Source organism: Primulina tabacum, chromosome 4, assembly GCF_025594145.1.
Source record: "Primulina tabacum isolate GXHZ01 chromosome 4, ASM2559414v2, whole genome shotgun sequence".
NCBI classification, from domain to species: domain Eukaryota; kingdom Viridiplantae; phylum Streptophyta; class Magnoliopsida; order Lamiales; family Gesneriaceae; genus Primulina; species Primulina tabacum.
The window spans coordinates 46,165,496-46,181,598 of NC_134553.1; the positions used below are offsets into that span (position 1 = coordinate 46,165,496).

The 16,103-nt window shown below is 32.6% G+C and overlaps 1 long non-coding RNA gene across 2 annotated transcripts; it reads left to right on the forward strand.

Moving 5' to 3' along the window:
- Nucleotides 1-807: 807 nt before the first annotated feature.
- LOC142541699 (uncharacterized) lies at nt 808-1,685 on the forward strand. Of its 2 annotated transcripts, none has more exons than XR_012819452.1 (3): nt 808-969; nt 1,058-1,390; nt 1,480-1,685. It is a non-coding gene; the product is annotated as an uncharacterized LOC142541699 (long non-coding RNA). The 2 variants fall into 2 exon arrangements; XR_012819453.1 differs by having other exon boundaries at nt 1,058-1,135; nt 1,228-1,685.
- The last annotated feature ends 14,418 nt before the right edge of the window (nt 1,686-16,103 follow it).

The window sequence follows — 16,103 nt, forward strand, 5'->3', positions numbered from 1 at the left end:
CCATTGTTGATTCATGTTGCTGATGTTTATACGATGACCATATATCAGTTATTTGAAATTGAATTGGTTAATTCCTTGAATTGCAGATTTGTGGAACCACCGACTTGTTTTGGCAATGACTAGAATTTGATTGAGGTGAACGTAAAATCTCATGATGAATATGCAAGGGTTAGACATGTGGTGTTCAATAAGCAGAATCATGAAATAAGATGCAATTGTCACAAGTTCGAGACAATGGGGATTTTGTGTAAGCATGCTTTGCTGGTATTTAATTGTATGGATGTCACTGTTTTGCCCAAATGTTACATTTTGAATAGATGGATGAAAAATGTAAGAAATAGAGTTAGCTACGATTTTGAAGAAAATGGCAGTGGTGGTCATGTTTCTAAGATGGTGTTTGTCAATCAAATAATGAGATCGATGTATGATCTAAGTCAACAAAGCAAACCACATGAGGATGCGAGAAAAAGATTATATACAATTGTTGACACTGCAAAAGAGGATATCTCCAACCTTCTACAGAATCTGAGTGTAGATGATGATACACCTTGTGATGCTATGACAAATGATGGTCACATAGATGAAACACGCGCACGTGATCCACTTATTGCTAAAGCCAAATGAGTAACAAATACAAATATTACACGACACTGGGATACTAAGAGCAAAAAGGGAAAAGGAAAGCGAAAAACTGAAAGTTCAAGTAAGTTTTCATTTCATTCTAAAGCTAAAAAACTGAAAGTTCGGGTAATTGTTATATATTTCACATATTTTTAATTTTATCGTGCATGGTAGGTACAAAAGGGATCCAAATTAAAAGGGCAAAGTTCACAAGAACAACAAAATGTCACACCATCGTAATATCCATTTACATATCCTCAAGTTCCAATGCAATATCCTTGTGCATATCCTCGTGTCCCATCGCAATATACATTTGCGTATCCTCAAGTTCCATCTCAATTTGCAATGGTAAGTGACATGTATAAAATGTACTATGTCAAAAACAACAAAATATGTATTACATCTTATATTTAGTTATAAGTTTGTTATCATGCAGGAAGGAAATACAAACTTATATTTAAGTGGACAGATGAATGTATTACCGTATCCATATGGGACTTCTCAATCATCACAAGTAAGAAATTTTTGCCAGTTTTTTCATTACATTTTTTTAGTTTTTCCCCAATTTAATTTTGTCACTTTCTATATAAACTTTATATTATTTAGGGACATGATCAAGATAAATAAAAAGGTAATTTCTCAAGATTTATGCTTGATGTTTTCTCAGTAAGTGTTCTGTTTTTAACTTAAAGTTAAACAAACTATTCTACTAACCATCCATTCTCTTGCATATGACATGTGATTCTGAGAATAGAAATATAAGAAGAAGGTAAGTTTATATTTTTTAAAGGTCAGACAGTACTATTGCTGTACACCGTTTAATTTTCTGTAGCAGCTTATATTGATATTTAACTACAGGTTTGGAGGTTATTTCTGCAGAGAAAGATTACTTGCATTTGGCTGTTCCAATTCCACCAGATTATGGTCTCTCTCATTTATTCAAGACGATCCAAGGAAACTAAACTTTGTGTTCTGTATTATTCTATTATTCGACTTTATTTGATGTATTATCAATATTTTGGACAACTGAAATGTTTAGACAAACAAAGAGTTGCTGTGTTGGATTGGTCAACTGACAATAAAAAAAGTGTTGGTGCAAAATTATGGAGTTTTGTTTTGGTAATGTTGTGTGTTTATCTTTTTGAACAATTGCTGAGCATGTAAGGCAAGTTTTACCAACGTATAAGTCATTTTGATTTCTCTTGTATATCTAATTCAAGATACTTACAATGTCTATGCTACATTCTCAGTGTCTTAAATTTTCGACTTTGTGCTAGCATGCATGTTTTAGCTCTTCCAAAAGGCAAAAATCAGATTGTAATAATATAGATGTAGATATCAGATAAACACACATGGTCTCAACTCAACTATAATTTTTGTCTGAAAATAGATAAAACATAGATTCCAACTGAAAATAACTACATGCGACTAAAACTAAATACAAATACTTAAATCATCATAACTGAACTACAATGATTTCAATATATTTCGCATTTCTTCAGATATCTCTGAAATTCTCGAAGCATGTCTCTGATTCTCAAAGTCTAATTCCAGTTGAACTACTTTTTCATCTTCTCTTGATGTTGAGCTTGAACAATTCTCTTTAGTAGCGGTAGAAGAGGCGGCAGCTGCACCTTGTTTATGCATAAATGCATCAAAAGCTTCCACGGCCTCTCGCCTGTTATGATATGATTTGTGAGAAGCGCCACTAAATTTATTAACTTGGGCATGTGCTTCATTCCAGCTATCGTAAACGCCAGGTTTCCGTCCAACAAACACGACATATATTTTGCTCTGCATTAGAAAATTATCGAAGTCGAGGGAATAAACATAAAAAACTTTCAAAAACTCAAACAAACACAGGCAGGCTACTTCCTAAAATCAGAATAGAATGTGTATATAGGCTATAACACATGCATGATCGGTTTATAATACATCAGACAGTAATTTGATCGGCTTGCTCTCAACTAATATAGGGTGGGGCGAGTTACAAGTGTAAGTTGGTCGAATATTAGGAATACCACCACGACCAACTAAACAAAACATACAAGTGATATTAGGAATACCACCACGACCAACTAAACAAAACATAGCTCTGATATTGTATCAAAATCTCAAGCTCAAGAAAGCACACAATTGATAGTTTATATTTCAACAATATGTATACATTACAATTAGTTTGAGCTCAAGTAAACCATAATTATTCAGAAGCTGGTAGTTGCTGAAATACCCTACAAATGTTTATAAAAATACATTACTGAAGCAAGCACATGTGATGTATGTACGAACTCTACTTGATTTGTTGCTCAAGAGTTGGATATTTTCTACAAAGATTCAAAAGAAGACCAAGTCTTGTTCAAACATTAAGTACTATGAATAGGAAAGAAGGGACAAAAACATTCAAACATTAAGTACTATGAATAGGAAAGAAGGGACAAAAACATTCACCAATAACTAAAAAACTGTCCCAGCCACTCCACAACATGGCGTGTGGATGCATATCCGAATGATTATATCCGAAAAATTAAACAATTTAGAACTCAAATAATTTAATTTTTTGTGCAGGAAGATAGGGTGCGGCGAGTTACTGTTTCTGTATTTAGAAAGATATAAATAGTGAAAATAGACACAAACATGAAAATACATAAGAATCACTAGAGAACTCAAACCATTTAACTCGAAGTCGTAGTTGGAGGCAGAGATCTTCACGGGATTCGGTGGTGGCCAGAGATCTGCAACCGATGGAGTGTATCAGAGATAATCGTCGGAAACAGTCGTGGTCGACGAAGTAGATCAGAGACGGAGTCGGAGTCGGAGTGGGAAATTTGGAGCACTGAAAAAGGAGAGGATTTGGCTCAAGGAAATGGGGGAAGCTTTGGTTTCGAAAATTTTGACCTTTAGGCGGGGGGAAATGGTTGACAAAAATATATTTGGGAGACTCTAAATTTTGACTTGTGTTGATCATAGGAAATAAAAAACGTAACCATAGTTGAGATTGTGTACGTTTTTTTGCTTTAAAAATCATTTTTTAAAAAATTAATCCTACACACACGTGGCACTGCCTGAATATGTAGGATCGACGAAGCCCAGACATAAACATCATAGGAAGTAAGCTGTAAACATACTCATTACCATCTCTCCCAACCACCACACTCATGCATAAATAATTAAATTATCAATATTAATTATAAATTTTAATAAAATATTAAACGTTCGATCTTCCGACTACTCAAATGAGCCCTTGAAATATCTCTGTTTTTTTCCTCTTTACGCCACATTGAATGCATGTTTTCTTTAATGGAACAATCAACAAATTAAATATTCACAAATATATATAAGTAGGTCTCTTGTGAGACGGTCTCACAAATCTTTATCTGTGAGACGGGTCAACCCTACCGATATTCGCAATAAAAAAAATATTTTTTCATGGATGACCCAAATAAAATATATGTCTCACAAAATATGATTGTGAGACAGTCTCACACCAATTTTTACTAATATATTTATATATATAGAACATAATAATTAATTAAAAAAAACTCACCATCGTCCTTGGGGAATCCAAACCCATCGATTCAGCTTTTCCTTGGAAAGTGGACATGATTTGACCAATTAAATTCTAAAATAATAATTATTATATAGTTTAAATATCTTTATTCTTACATATACTGTGGATATTAAATATGCGCTTACCTGTAGCTGAATGCCTGCCAACACATGTACTGACCTTTGGCAGTATTATCCCAACCATTTTCTCTATTAAAATAACGATAATTTATGGGTAAATTGCTCGTAAATTCTCGACTCAAACTCAACGTTACCCAAACTCCCTACACCTCAAAATATTTCTTTAAACTCCCTAATATTTTAAAATGGACAAAAATACCCTTATTCTTATTTTAAGTTTAATTGATCCTCACGCTTTCCAAATGGTATCAGAGCGAAAGGTTGATTTATTTCAAACACAAATTTTATTTTTAATAGTAACTAATTGTAAGAGAAGGAGAATTTCGAAAAAATTATGAATCCGAACTTAGGTTCGATAAAAATAATTTACAAGATCTATTCCAAGACTTTGGAATATACACAAGTTTATCTAACTATTGTTAGATATCAGAAGCAGAAAGGGAAGCTTCAGCACCCTCAGGTAAACTCTCAGGTAAACTTATGATTCAAGCAAATAAGTTTCTGGAGGTTATGCTAAACCTTGATGTATTAGATTTCAAAAACAGGGAAGATCTCATAGATGACTGGACATCTGCTATGAGAATCGCAGCAGGAACACTTGATCTCAACAAAGAAGGATTCATTAAACTTTTAGAAATGAGTCTAATGGGATCAGTGAAGATTGCTTGGGACATGACTTCATTAGAAATGAAAGAGTCAGTCATGGCCGGAGAATCTTTGAGCGAGATAGCCGGAAAAATGGCTACCCTATTTAAAGCATAATTTATAGGGGTAGACTATTTTAATAGTCAGGATACAGAGAAGAGGGAGAAATATACTCAGGCTCTATATAGTCTTGAATTACACGATATATGTTTAGTGGATGAAAATATTATGTTATTCACTAAATATCGATGGAATTCAGGAGTCGAAGAAGATATAGCTATGCAGCTTTTCTTCGCAAAAATGCCAAGCCCTTGGAGAGAAATGGTTATAAGGGAATACGTACCTGGAAATCCAGATACGTTGGCACGAAGAATTACAAACGCTTAAGGGGTATCAACAAAAAAACTCCTATGTGTTGTAAAGAAAATGATCTTCCAACAATTATTGGAAGTAAACCACAGAAGCATAAGAGAAAAAGTTTTAGGACTCATTCTTATGCTAGAAGTGGAAGAAGTTCTTGGAAGCCAAGAACTGTATGGTCTAGACAGAAAGCCATATCTTATAAATCTGGACAAAGAAGCGGACCATCAAGGAGTAGGATATCATCCCAAGCATCGAGTACATCTCGAAGCACAGGAAGAACACCTACGAAGAAAAATTTCAGAAGAGCTCATACTCGAGCCAATGAAAGTTTCAAGGATTGCAATTGCTGGACATGTGGAGCAAGAGGTCATATTTCGACCAACTGTCCAGAAAATGAAAAAAGAGGTATTAAACGCTTCGATCCTACCCCGGATATTGAAGAAGCAGTTTATTACCAAGATCTAATTCAGGTATACAGATTCGAGGACATTGCCTCGGATGAAAGTATATATGAAGAAGAAGAAGCATTAAGTCAGGAAGAATCTGATGAACAGAATCGGAATCTGACTGGGGACGAGGTGTTTTGACACGAAACACATGAAGATTTGTCTGGGTTTTTCAGTCAGACAAAAATCTCTTATAATATGGTCCAAAGGATCATGAGAGAAAATCCTAGCCTACAGAGATATCGAGGATTCTCTGCAGGACAGGTAGAAAAGTTCTTAGAAAGTCTTGTCCTAAGGAATAGAAAGCATCATCTAATCTATAAAGTTTCTAGAAAGGAAATGGCAATCCCGATGGAACTTACAGGAAATAGAATGGAGATGCAATTAATTCCTTCCGAAGAAATTAAGTAGGAATTACAAAAACTCAAGATAGAAGTAGCAAGGACTATGTCCTGGATTCATATTTGAGCAATCCAAATTATGATAAAAGCTACTTTCAAAGAAGGGATAGATTCACCTATTGATATTGCTATATGCGATAAAAGAATGGGGAATCTACAAGATTCAGTACTGGGAACAATCTCAGGGAATCTTTGTGCAGGAAAGATTGTAGGAGTAATCTATCCAAGGATAGCCTACAACCTGGCAGATCGAGATTTCAGCCGAGCCTTGACATTGCATCAGAACTTCAAGGAAAAAAGGTTGATGAAAGAAGGTAATAGGCCATATTCTATTACCTATCAAATTTCATATGCTCTATCTAATACACATCATTCTGAATTGTTTATTAGAAATGAGTTTATTGAAATCCCCGAGATATTCGGAAAAGTTGCTCATGCAATTTATCCAGAAAGAGTCGAGTTTCCTTTAATACAGGAAAAAGATATCCAGATCCAAGATAAACCGATTCTACAAAGGAATCAAAGTCTTAGATTGGAATCAAGAAGACTATCTTTTCAAGGAGATAGAATTACAAGTTACAGATGGGGAAAAACGCCTGTCATAGAAACCCAACAGGAGCTAAAAAGTTTTTCTACAATATGAAAACTTCGATGCCCAGAAGGGTGGAAGGAAGTCGAAATAGTATTTGATATTACTAAGTAAAGGAATCAATTTCCTTGTAATTCAATATACTATTTGGAACAACCTATGATAGGAACTTACCAAGGACTGATTAATATCGGAGAATTGGAAGTTCATATTCAAGGAATTCCAAGGAAAGAATCAGATCGACTGATTCTTGTATTAGAGTTTCTCGAGGAACACAAACCTTGGAAACGTCTAGAGTATGGAATGGAGTTTATGGCAGAGGATAAGATGTGGAAAATCCAATGACCACAAGTCCATTTTCCATATACGTTCCAGTGGGAATGTTGTATGAACAATATAAGGCAGAATACTTTGCTGCTTATATTGATTCAGGTGCTGGAATCTGTACAGCAAAAAGAGGTATTTTTCCAAATAATTTGGAAGAAGAGTTACCAAAGATTGCTGGAAGAGATTTTTCCAGAAAAATCTTAATCTTAAGTAAAGGGATTAAGATGACAGAAATCATGATTGGCGGTGCTGGACAAACACTTTGGTACAAGGTAAAGACACCACCAATTTATTTTCATGATACAGGAGCTGACATATTATTAGGAAATAATTTCCTACAGATGTTCAAGTCTTATACTCAAGAAAATAAGACTAGAAGATTAGTGTTCACAACACCATGTGATCACAAAATTATAATCCAGAGACTAAGAGAGGCATTTTACAGAAAATTGTCAATCCAGTTTCGCAGCAAGCGTGGTGTTTCAGAACAACTTCTGAACCCAAAAATAAAGGATTCTAGATGGTTTGGAAAAACAATGCTCCAGTTAAGAGCAGATCAAGTACTCCAACCAGAAGATATAGAATGCCTTAAGATAACTTTACAAACAAATGAAGTAGAGTTTGAATCTAAGGTATCATTGGAAGATGTCAAGAAAAGGATCAAAGAAAATTACAACGAAGATCCTTTGGCATGGTGGGACAGAAATCAACTCAAAGCTTGCCTTAAGATTAAGGAAGGCAAAGAGTATGAATTTGTCCGTTGTAAACCTATCCCAATGAATATCATTGATCAAAGGGATATGCAAATTATAATCAAGGAACATTTGGACCTTGGTTTAATCAAAGGAGGTATGTCACCATATAGCAGTCCAGGTTTCCTGGTAAGAAACCATGGTGAGATAAAACGAGGAAAACCCAGATTGGTTATTAATTATCAAGAAATTAAAAAATTCTGGAGTTTGATGGATATTTTATACCAAGCAGAGAACATCTAATCAGTTGCGTACGAAATGCAAAGATATTCTCTAAATTTGATTGTAAGTCCGGATTTTATCAGATTCGGATGGAGGAAGGAAGCAAGAAATTCACAGCTTTCTCCACACCTCAATGACATTATATTTGGGAAGTGTTACCAATGGAATTGGCTAATTCACCCCAGATATTTCAAAGGAAAATGGATAATCTTTTTAAAGATTATTTTAAGTTTATGTTTGTTTACATTGATGATGTTTTAATAGCATCTAAAGATATGAATGAACATGTTAAGCATTTGGAGATTTTCTCTAATGTTTGCAAAAAAGAAGGACTGGTTTTATCTGAAAAGAAAGATTGAATTTCTCGGAATTGAAATCGATGAGTCAGGAATAATTCTGCAAGATCACATAGTTAAGAAGGTGCAGAATTTTCCAGAAAGTCTCAAAGACAAGAAACAACTTCAAAGTTTTTTAGGAGTTGTTAATTTTGTTGGGATGTTTATCAAAAACCTAGCAAAACACAGGAAGGTGTTTAGTCCATTATTGAAAAAAGATACAAGATTTATATGGACAAAAGAACACACAGAAGGACTTGTCCAGTTGAAGAAGATTTGTAAAGATCTTCCAAAAATGGCGATTCCTCAAGATGAAGATGATCTGGTTTTATACACAGATGCCAGTGATCATTGGTGGGCAGCAGTTCTTACTAAGCTCACACCAGATGGAGAACAACCATGCAGATATTGCAGTGGGTTATTCTCAGATGCAGAAGCCATTAGATGGCATATCAACGAGAAGGAATTTTATGCAGTAAAAAGGGCTTTTGAAAAATGGCCATTATTTTTACTTGCTAAGAAATTTACTTTGAAAGTTGATAATACACAGGTGAAAGCTTTCTTAAGGAATAGAATTGAGTCTAAACCGGAGAAGGCTAGATTATTAAGATGGCAAGCACTATGTCAGAATTATATTTTTGATATTGTGATAATAAAGTCTCATGAAAATATTCTTGCAGATTTTTTAACAAGAGATGGACAGCATTGACATTGATGCTATTATCAAGATGCAGAGGCATTTGAGGGAACACCTTGAAATGCTTCAAACCGAGTTCAACAAGTTGGCCGTTAACGCAGAAGTTGCGGAAAGGCTACAACAAGCTGATAAGAGAATTGTCTCTGATCGAATTACAGGTTGTTTACAGGCATATACTCAGTTATGATCTGTAATGCAAAGGCCTATCCTCCAAGGCATTGAGAATCCATTGGTTTCCCAAATGGAGAGTTTTCGAGTACATGACTCTATACCTGTAGCGGAGGATTCAAATACCCCTTGCACAAGTGTTAAGTCGGGATTATCACCAGATGAGTCGGCTGAAACAAAAATTGAGACTCCTGATCCTTATCTTGAGTCTTCAAGTCAACCCTTCACCTCGGGGATTGAAGAGGGAGAGATCAACCTTAGGCCTCATATTAACAAAGGCAAATCTAAGGTTGATACTAACGAAGCAACAATTTCTCCATTTCAGGTTTATCAGCAGAATTGGGAGAAATTGAAAACAAGAATTGGAATTAACCCAGCTACTAACAGGGTTGATGTCTCAGGAAAATATCTCAGGGTATGGATGAAACCAAATTCATATCCACAGGAGGTCAAGACATGGTATGAATTCGGGGCTCTGGCCTCAGTTTATACTACACCACCCAGCTTTCGGAAATTTCAGAATTACCAAAATTGATCCAGGAAGCTGTTCATGAAACTTGGGCGAATAATGATTATTTTTCTAGAGGAGATGTTTTGGAGCTATACTTTTTCAGTGCAGCACCAGAACCAGCAGGGAAGATACACATGAAGCCTTTCATTTCATCAAGTTAAGGAGGCCAGATACAAACATTCAGAAATTTATCAAATATCCTCCGACAGAAGAAACACCCCTGGTTGCTTCAATTACTGAAGATGACATTTCTACCAGAAGAGCTTGGGGTCTATGGGTCTGTCTCACTGAGATGGACAAAGTCAAGTTTCCGTTCAAATTTTATAATCATTCAGTGAACGGATCATTCCTGTTAAACACCATGACAGGAAAAACCACAAGTTTTTCAGAAGATTTATTCGATAAAAAGAGAAATCTTTTGTGGAACAGCAAGCTGCCGACAAGTAAAGAAAATCGTCGGAAATTCTGTAACATGGCACATGTAGGAAGATGGTCTGAAAACATCTGTCCAGAATGCCAAAACCAGAAAGAACCTGAATTCGATAAATGATTCAAACCGAGATCTGATCGAAAACTACTTTACCGACACAAGCACAAGTGGAAATGGACCACCTTCACGTTTTCCTTGAGGACAACGAAAACCAAAGATTCCTCGACAAAATTAAAGGTGTACATGTGATCAGCCCACTAGCAAAAAAAAAACTCAACATGTGAGTGGAAGACAAGGACCACCAATAATATGTGGAAAATGACACAAAAAACCACTAATAATGAGTGGTAAAAGACAAGGATCATTGAATACCTAATTTAAAAAGGGAATCCAATGAATAAAAGCAAGATAAGTGGTCCCGAAATTTTCATCTATAAATAATGACAGATTGGAACCAGTAAAACACGACAGACTTAAACCAAAACTGGAAACAAAAGAAAATGTATTTTTCATATCTCAAAGTTTCCAGAAGAATGATTAAGGCAACAAGAAAAGAGCTGAAAAATTCAAAGATTATTATAAACGGCTCAAAGAAACAGGAAGGGAGATACAAGCTGATCTGATCCAGATGCATATAAACTATTTATGCAGGCAGATAAAAATTCAAAAATGACTATCTCTAGATTGATGATCTAGAAGAAGACAAATCAAGAAAGGTGGAGGGACCATCCCAATGGACCACTCAACCACCATCTCAATGGACCACTCAATGGTCCCCAAGCAAGTTGTAAAGGCTTATGAAGATTTGAAGTCCGAGTTTCAAATCCGAATGAAGCCTTCTATAAATAAGCAGGCAGAAGGAAGATGAAGGCATCGATCAACCTCTTCATTTTTCTTCAAATCATTTGTAATAATTTTCTTTCAAGTATATGTGTGTAGTGAGTTCAGCTACTCACTCAACTGTGAGTAGCTCAACAAGTCTCTCCTCCTCTACAAGAGGTTACTATGTATTAATAAAATGTTGGTGTTTGAATAAAGAGATCTTTGCTCTTAGCCCCTCTCATGTATTATTTTCAAAATTTTATTTTCTGCTATACACTCTAAGGTAGGAAACGAATTAGAGTTATGCCAAGTACTGCTGAAGGAATCTACGTCGATAACCATCGGTTGCGATCGCGTGGTTGGGCTGTGAGGAGCAGTCTGTAAAATACGGTGGATATAACCCGGTGGTACTCCGGTCAAAGAGGTAAAAGATTTAATTTATTTTACGGAAGCATGATGAGCCATTATTTAAAAATGAAAAATCAATTATTCAAAAATAAAGATATAAGGGTAAATTTGAAAATATAAAAAAAAAATGGGGAGTTGAAACGAAGTTTTAAGTGGGGTAGGGAGTAAATAAAAAGTTAAGAATGGGTATATGGATTTTTTGACAAATTCCCCATAATTTATATTTATAAGATACACAAATTTATTTAAATGTCATCATACCCTATCATTCATAATATTTATTTATTTATTTATTTTTGAAACAATATTTATTTATATATATACTGTTTATATATTTATGATATCTTATCGTTCCTTCTCGAAAATGTATAGATTTGATCATGAATCTATACGGCTGATTGATCTGATTCATATCAATATATATTGAAATATAATATTTTTAACATAAAAATTAATAATTTTTCGTGGGTTGAGATTGGGTTGTTTAGAAATCTGTTTCATAAAATCGACTCGTAAGATCGTGTTATATGAGTTTTTGTGTCTGGATATATAGAGTATATTAGGATTCATAAAAATATGTTTTGTTTATTCATTAACCTTGGTAAAGATGTTGTAATAAATCTGTATTTTCAAAGTAGTAAAATTAAAGTTGAAGCAATCGAATTAATTAATTATATTTCATATGTTATTTATTTCTAGTAAAACCGAGGAATTTTGCTTAGCATGCGCGATTGTCTATTTATTTAAAACTTGTCGACCACCCCTACATATTTTGTCATGTCAGATCAAAAAAATTAATGCAAATCTATCTTCCTCCCCATTTTAAGTATAAACAGTCTGAACGTTTTCTGCAAAATATTATATAAAATACCATTAAAATGAAATGATATTGAAACTTACTGTCCGCATTTTTCAGTTGATTAATTGGACAAAAAAAGATTCAGAGGAATTTTCCTTTATCTTCGGACATCAATTTTATTAAAAATCAATGCTTCATTAAAATTTTTAGGCTTAATTTATTGCATCTGTTTGATGCATGGCCGCCATGCTTGACTTTTAAGCTTTCAAAAATGTTTCTGTCCTGTTCGTGAGGATGAGTATGTTAAGTCCATTTATTCTCATTGGTCCATTTAAAATTTGTCCAATGGCATACCCACATTTATTTCTACACACACATATATATATATATAAAATCAATATTTTAAATTATACAAAAATTCAAACGTCATATTTCGATTACATTCTTAGCAAAGACAATTATTGACCACATCAATTTTTCTTTCAATGATTGTAATTATTGCAATAAATACACACATATGATAATCAAATATGTGACATTGATTTTGAAGTAAGTCTCTTGTGAGACGGTCTCACGAATCTTTATCTGTGAGACGGGTCAATCCTACCGATATTTACAATAAAAAATAATACTCTTAGCATAAAAAGTAATACTTTTTCATGGATTACTCAAATAAGAGATCCGTCTCACAAAATACGACACGTGAAACCGTCTCACACAAATTTTTGCTTTGATTTTGCATATCAATGGTAAAAATACATTTACTAATTTACCATAAGTTACAGTTGTTGTAACGATATAATTCAAATTTCATGTTTAGATTTTTTCCTTAACATGGGTAATTAACATCTAAACAAATAGAGATATAATAAAAGGTTAAATATTTTTTGCATGCGAAATTCGTATTTTAATTATATCGATCAAGATTGTAGGTCATTATATTATTTTATATGTTTCAATATTCAATATTATTTTTTAATTGTTTTTGACCTTTTAGGCTTAAATTATTTATTTTGTCCAAGCAAAACTGGCGATGCTTTAATACTGTGTACAATCCACTTGTACGGTTGGGAGGTCAGTACGTGCATTAACTCTAGAATATGTGGTTTAAAATTTTCACTCAATATTAACTAAATTATTCATCCATAATTTCAAAAAGAAAATGATTTTCCCATTTTTGTTTTATAACAGTAACATGGGTTTTTAGGACAAATTTTTGGAGCACCAGAGGGTGTAATAATTGTCTCTGTTTGGTAGAGCGGTCGAATCGTGGTGTTTGAGCTGTTGTGCGGTTTAAAAAATTTGAGTTGTACTATTACCACTAACTATAATTTTGATAAAACGATAAGACAAGAATTGAGCTCCCTGCGAGACTCTGTTTTCATCAATATATATCACCCATAATGATAATGTTTTACTATTTTTACTGTTTGTTGGCCCTCAAATTGATGACACACAATCAAAATTCAGAGCAAATACTATTATTTTTTATTACGGTTGCTAGTATATCATACGCGTGATACACATAGTGTTATTACATGTAATTAATAAATAAAATTATTAAATTTGAGTGTTTGAATAATTACCTAAAATAAAAATCAAATAAATTTATTATACAACATACAATTAAATTTACAAATTATAGAAAACCCAAAAACCAAATAACAATTTAATGAAATGTCGTAATCGATATAAACATTTAATTATTTTTTATATTTTCAAAAGTAAACGAATACATATTTTAGTAGTAAATATGTCTATATATTATTATTATTACTATTATTATTTCAAAAGCAAGTTGAAACATCAAATCAATGAAACTTGGAGGTGGTGTTCAGTGGTAGAAGTGTACAGTTCGTGCTAAACATGGATAATGACTATCATATTAAATGTTGAATTATGAGGTAACATAGAAAATGACATTTCGCTTATTATAAAGTTACGGTGATTGAATATTCATTTCTCAGAAAAAGGGAAAAAAACGAAGACTTTAGGATATATATATATATACATATATATATAAAAAAACAAAAACAGGAAAAATAAAAAACAAAGACTTTAGGATATATATATATATATAAAAACAAAAACAGGAAAAATAAAGAAAAATAAAAAACAAAGACTTTAGGATATATATATATATATATATATATATAAACAAAAACAGGAAAAATAAAAATTTTGTTTATATATATATATGTGTGTGTGTGTGTGTGTCCTAAACTATATATATAAGAAGTCAGTCTTCTGTGAGTGACATTCAATTATAAAGGTGGAGGAAAGTGAAAAAACATTAAAATTTTTGGTATATCGAAGATCCGGTAATGAAAAAATTAAAAATATAGATATTTTGATATGGTATAATATCGATATCGAAATTATTGGTAGGATATCGATATTGAGTTTTGAAAATTTCGATATTTCGATAAAGAAGTAATATTTATGAATATTTTAAAAAATACAGTACTTTTAAGTAACGAAATTACAAATAAAATAAGAAAATGATTGTATAGAAATATTATATATTTTCAGTTGAGTATTAAAGTTTCTGTAACTATATTGCAATGATTTGTTTTTTCCCCCTCAATAATCATGTTTTTTTTATATGTATGATATAATATCGATATTGTACCAACGGTTCGATATATCATAAATATTTCGATATAATCGATGTGCTTCTTATATTTTACCGACATTTAGTATACGGTATTGAACCACTTCTACTCAATTAAACTTCATTGATAATAAATACTTAAATTTATCAAGCAGGAATATCACTTTAAATCAAATATAATAAAACCATTTAATTTAAATAAATAAACTAAGAGAAGCTCATAATAACTGTTACCAAAGGTATCAAACGTAAAACTTTATTCTATTTATTTCCCCAAAACCAGGATGTATGAAAAATCAACCGGACCTTCGGATGATAACGATAATTGATCCGGTCTGCATTATACTTAAAACCGTTTTAACGGTCAAATTTGTCAAAAACCGGTCGAACCAATTTACTATTTTTTAAATTTTAATTATTTCTTATATTTAAAATCTTGAATTTTATTTTTTGATTACTTATATTTATGATTTTGAAATTTGTTAAAAATATATTTTTAACAGTATTAAAGCTTATTTTATTTATACTTTTTTGTTTTAAAAAATATAATTTTATATTTTGATTTGTATGTTTATATTTTAAATTTTGATAAATGTATTTTTTTAATATTTATATTCAAATTTAATATTTTTAAAATTTAAAATAATATAATATAACAATGTTCCGATATGATCATCTAATTGAATCGATTTGATTGATTGAATCGTTATTTTAAGGTTAGACCAGTTCAATCTGAAAACATTACTTTGAAGGAAATATAAATCCATATACGCGGGGCTAGTTTCTTGTTATTACGGCCCTGGTGTAACCCAGTTTTCCACAATTGGACCATTTGAGCTAACACAAAAATAAATTTCAAAGTTAATTAATGTCTAGATGAGTTTGTCAAAAACTTGTTAACTACAAATTTTTTGAAAGTTGTCACAAATTTTTTTTACGACGATGAAAATCACAGATGTTGTTTCGTTTACGTAGTATAAACTTTTGGACTAACGCAATACCCTAAAAACCACGTAAATTGGGTACCACTTGCGGCATGCGCAGAGTTGACGCAATTTTTGGTTACCAAAAAATTGCACCATTTATAGTTAATCTTCAAAATAGTGGGTGGCCGCGCATCAAGTAACTTAATTTCTTTAAGTTTAGAAGCTAATCCAACGTCAAAAATCTTGTAATAGTGTTTAGGACGTTATCAAGACTTAATTTATATTAATAATTTAAATAATTGTGTATTCCAATGTTAGTTAAAAAGAATTGAGATCAAAG